We start from the raw sequence: 5,603 nt of genomic DNA, 5'->3' as shown, positions 1-5,603 counted from the left end.
CTGTGACTGCCTTTAGAAAGAATTGAGGTCTGATGAATCAAGTTTGAGGATTGTATTCCTCCCTTCTTTTATCTTCTCTCTCCTTCACTGCCCCCCACCCTCTTTTCCCCTTCTCCAACCCCCAACTTTCCTATCTCCACCTCTTCGTCTTCCTCTCCTCCTCCTTGTTCTTGGAACACTAGACGTTTTCCACTCCCTGGAATCAAGGAGCCCTGGCGCTGGTGCTGGCTCTGCCAGCTGCTGTCGGGATGACTGGGCTGTGTGTGTGTGTGTACCTTGACCTCCGTGTGCACTTCTGCAGTCATGTGTCTGCACGCCAGCAAGAATCTTCCCTAATACCAGCCCAGCTCTGCTACCAAGTCGTCCAGTGAAGTGCAGTGAGCGGCAGGGTTTCTAACGCAGTGGGTCTCAAATGGATTGTGGTGATGATTGTACAGCTCTGTTTAATACGATCGAACTATTGGATTATATGATGTGAATCATGTGCCAGTAAAGTGTTAAAAACAAATCAAAAGGAAATTCCAAGAGAGAGAAAAATAACAATGAAAATGAGTAAACAAAGCAGTGACCCTCAACCTTGAGCTCCTTACAACCTCCCTGGTTGGCTACACACAGATCGCTCGACGCCACCCGGAGTTTCTGATTCTGGAGGTCTGGGGTGGGTCCCTGATCTTTTGCATTTCCAGCTGGTTTCTGGGCCGTGTAGAGGACTGTGTGCTGAGCTGCTGATGACAAGGGCAGTGGTTTGAAACCACCTGGTTCACAGGAGAAAGATGAGGGAATCTACTCCCATTGAGATGTAAAGCCTTGGAACCCAACGGGGCAGTCCAGTCCTGTCCTGTCGGGTCCCTACCAGGTGGTATCAACTCAGTGGCAGTGAGGGCGAATCCTGCAGGTCTAGAGACCACCGTTCTAAAGAAACTCCCATTGCCTTACAGAAGACATCTCAGGTTGGATAGCCAGCTCCCATCCACCCGGGAGCTCCTGTCTCGTTTCTTTATCCCGAGCCAGACGAAATGGCTTTGTCTCTTGGCCTTAATCTGCATCCACACCAGACCTATAGCCCAGCAAGAACGGCTCAGCTCACACTGGAACCCCCAAGGAGCAAGCGTGTGAACCTGGTGAGTCTGCCAGTTAGGACCAGATGGTTCCACAATTCGAATTTGGACAAAAGGCCTTGTGCTGCAGTCCACGGGGGGGTTCATCTCGGGGGCTAGAGACTGTTCTGAAAAATGGGGGAACCTTTCTCTCCTTTTCCGTGATCCCTATGTGTGGAGACTAGAGGTGGTGTCCATCAAGGCCAGGCAGGAGGTCCTATTCGCTGGTACAGAGGCAGGCTCCTCTCCTTCGAGCTTCAGACCCCTTGCCCGGTGCTGCCATCTGAAATGAAAGATCTGACCAGTCACAACCATCTTGGCTAGGGTCTGGTCACTGTCGCTCACCAAGGAGGGCTTAGGAAGGACGAGGAGCAAGTAGGAATGAGGTGCTATGGCCACACACATGCTGCAGTCCCAGAACGGGGTGGCACGTCTTTGTGGATGGCACGTCTGCCATGCTCTGCTGCCGCCGATACCCCTCTGTGGGCTTTCAAGCATGCCCACGTCTTCTCTGATAGGCCTGCCCTTAGGAATTGGAGCTTCATTTCTCCATTCCTTGAGTGCAGGCTGTATTTAACAACTCATTGCAAATGAATTAAAAAATGAAAAGGCTGAAGTCATACTTTCCCCCAAAACGAGGTCATTTTTGAAGCTAAGTCAGAAAAAAACCTGTGGTGTCTTCTTTGCCTGCTTCCCGGGATCACTCACTCGGAGAGAAACCTGCCACCACGGGGTCAGGGCTCTGGACCGAGCAGCTCCGTGGACAGGCCCCAGTGGCAAGGAACAGAAGCCACCTGCCAACAGCCAGCGAGGACCCGAGGCTTCCTGCCAACCATCCTGTGAGGAGGTGCTCTGAAACGTGGGTTCTCCAGCCCCGGGCAAGCCCTCAAACACACAGCCGTGGCCGATGTCTCGTTGGCAACCCCACGAGAGAACAAAATCATTGAGAAAAGTCACTCCCCACTTCTTCATCCAGAACATGGTGAGAGCATACAGGGGTGCTATCTTAAGGCATTGAAATTTCAGATAATTTGTTCAAGGAGCCCTGCTGGTATAGCATTACATATTGGGCTGTTGACCACAAGATCAGTAGTTCACACCCACTCACTGCTCTGTCAGAGAAAGATGAGGTTTTCTGTTCCCATGAAGCTTTGCAGCCTCAGAAACCTACAGGGGCAGTTCTCTTCTGCCCATAAGTTGCTATGAATCAGCATTGACCGGGTAGCAATGAGGTGTTTTTTGGGGGGTGGAGGGCTGTTATTCATCAATAGATAACTAGTGCATCACTATAAAATACATCTTCACACTTCTATAATAAATTCTCTAGCCATGCCACATTCCTCCTAAGGAACGTTCAACCCCTTAAAGTAAGTACGCATTCCTCTCAGCTGGCAAGGATTCCTGTGTCATCTCTCACCATCCCCGAAATGGGCACAATGGAATGATTGGCTGGGTTTTGAACACACTCTCAGCCCATCAGCCCGAAGCTGCTCCCCAGACCCCAACTCCACATTTGAAAAACCCTTGCTTTCCCCCAAATCGCCTTCATGAAGCCGTGCCTGGGGTGCTGTCAGCCAGATGTTCGCCTCTCCATCCAAACCGGCATTCCGCCGGTGCCTGGCTGATTGCCCGGGGTTGCCATTAAGAGCCTGAGTTGATGTAGACTCAGAGGAGCCGGGTGACAGAGCAGAACTTTCCCACGGGGCCTGGATCCCCAAGTCTTTCCCCTCTGAGCCATTGGGCGGTTCCAGTGAACCCCAACCTTTCGGTTAGCAGCTAAGTGCACCACCAAGGCTCCTTGGGGCCGTTGCTTACTTTCCGGCGCTATTCCCTCGCACCTCTCGGCAGACCTCCCATCGACGCGGTGGCCTTTCTTCATTTTAACTCGAGTAGAGGGCCATTCATGGTGTCCTGGTCCCTTGATAATCATTGGCGCAGGACTAGTTGTGTGGGACAGTGGTCTGGAGAAGAGTATGGCATTCTGGGAAAGAGTTTCTTGGAAGACTTTAACAAGAGATCTTCCGGAAGATACGGTTCTTCTGTTGGTAATTATTTTTCGGGGCATGGCTTCTAAAGCCATGGCAGCCAACTTCTAAACGCAACCGGAGCTAGCCCAGAGCGGGCTGAGCAGAAGTCGGAGGAAATGCCGGTCCATTCTGACCATCAGATCATTAGTCAGATGCGTGATTGTTGGCAAGAGAGGGACTTGGCGGCCTGCTGGTAAAGCTTTACAGTCTTGGACGCCTTGCGGGCCGTTCTACCCGATCCTATGAGTCAGAATTGATTTGACACCCGGATTTCTTTTTTAATTGGTCTCTCTCTCGGCTTTATGATATATGTCTTTTAGATTTTCTTAGATTACCCACTTCAGTCAGGCTTTGTTGTTGCGTGCAGCTGCAAGCATCCTACTTAGCACAGAATCCAGTGATGCTTTGATTTAGACTTATATTAAAAGGATCCTTACGCAGATCTTTTAAAAAATAATATATAATCTGGAGGTGTAGCCAGTCAGCCAACCAACCAACCGGTTACTGTTGAGTAAATTCTAACTCATGGTAGCCTTCTGTGTCGTGAGAGTTTTTAAAAAATCATGGAAAAATGGAACAAAAAGGTGTGAGAATTTTTCTGTGAACTTTTGGGAGCCCCGTTGGATTTGTATCAGGAGCCGTGGTTGCGCAGTGATTACTCATTGGGCTGCGATTCGCATGGTCGGCAGTTTGAAACCACCAATCGCTCTCTGGGAGAAAGAGGAGGCTTTCTGCTCCAGTAAATCGTCGCTGTCTCCGAAACTCCCAGGAGCAGGTCCACCCTGTCCCTTGGGGTCACTCTGAGTCAGCATCAACTCGGTGGCAGTGAGTACGGTTTGGGGTTTGTTTTTTATCGACATAAAACATACATACATACAGAAAAAATGCATACAGTCCAAATGTTAGCTTGATGGATATTCAGAAAGTAAACAGCACAGTCAGGAAACAGCATAATAGCACTTGGAAACCATCTCTGTGCCTCCTTTTATTAGACAAAAAATTGGTGTGCTTTAGGAGGAAGTTTACAAGGAACATTCTTTCCCCGTTGGACAGTTGCGCGTAGTGGTGCATGCCCTCGGCTTCATTGCCCACAATATCAACCCTCTCCCCATCTCTGCCCTGGGCTCCCTGCTGTCTTTAGTCCAGATTGTCCACCCTTCCTGCCTTCTCATCTTTGCTTGTAGGCAAATTCTTCCCCCTTTATATCCATATAATCGATTGTTCTAAGGAATACATTCCTCTAAGGTGTTATTAGGAGCCTTGGTGGTGTAGTGGTTATGTATTGGGTTGCTAACCACAAGGTTAGAGGTTTGAAACCACCAGCAGCCCTGCAGGACGAAGATGAGGCTTTCTATTCCTGTCAAGGGTTAGTCTCGGGAACCCACCAGGGCAATTCTACCCTGGCCAATAGGGTCGCTATGAGTCAGCATTGACTCCATGGCAGTGAGTGTGGGTTGGTTTGAAATGTGTTGTTAGTTATCGAATGGGCACATTGGTTGTTCTCTGGGGTGGTCTCTGGGGATGGCTTCCGGGCTACAGGCTGAGGAGCTCTTCCAGTGTCTGGTACACCAGTACATTTGGTCTTTTTTGTGTATTTAATTTTGGGGTCCCCATTTTCTCCCCCTCTTCCCAGGCCTTCTGTTTTGATCACAGCCAGAACAGTGTATTGAGACTGCCCTACCCTAGCTCGCTCAGGGCTCAGGGTCATGGAGGCTGGTTTCTGTGATCGGTGTTTCTTTGGATTCAGTGCTCGCTTGGGTCTCTCGGTTTCTTCACTCTCTTTGCTCGGGATGGGACGAGACCAGTCGTTGGATCTTAGATGGCCACGCCGCCCTTTTTGAGTCCCTAAAGGTAATCCCTAGACTTACTTATAGACCACTGATTAGCGGGAGCTGCTTTTGAACTTTCTATCAACAGAATCATACAATGTGTACTCATGCCTAGCTTCTTGGGCTCCTTATTGTATCTGTGAGGTTCGTCCAATTTGTTGTATGTATCAGTTACTTTTTGATCACAATATAATACCCCATTGTATAACATGCCACCACTACTGTGAATGGATAGCCAAGCCATTTCTAGGTTGTGCTATTATACTATTTATTGCTATAAATACTCTTGCCCGTGGGTTTAGATGTGCATATAGCTAGAAGTGCGATAGGCATGTGATCTGTTGTCAGATGTGGTTGAGCTGACTTCCAGTCACAGCAGCCCCATGTGGTACAGCAAGTGCTCAGCCGCTACCAGAGGCCCTGCAGCCGAAAAGACCACATGTGCTTTCTCACTCGGCCTTCAGAAAGCCCTTGAGTCACCAAGCCGTGTTAACGCCGATCTGCCTAGACTAGACTAGATTTCAGAATTTCCGTAAAAGAAAGCATCATAGAGTTGAAGGAGGACTTTTTAAAAAATCATTTTATTAGGGGCTCATACAACTCTCATCACAATCCATACATACATCAGTTGTGTAAAGCGCATTTGTACA

This window comes from Echinops telfairi, unplaced genomic scaffold (assembly GCF_000313985.2).
Source record: "Echinops telfairi isolate 266 unplaced genomic scaffold, ASM31398v2 ScPeMD7_18;HRSCAF=68, whole genome shotgun sequence".
In the NCBI taxonomy this organism is placed as follows: Eukaryota; Metazoa; Chordata; class Mammalia; order Afrosoricida; family Tenrecidae; genus Echinops; species Echinops telfairi.
The sequence above is the reverse complement of the archived record's forward strand: the minus strand, read 5'-3'. Positions refer to the sequence as shown.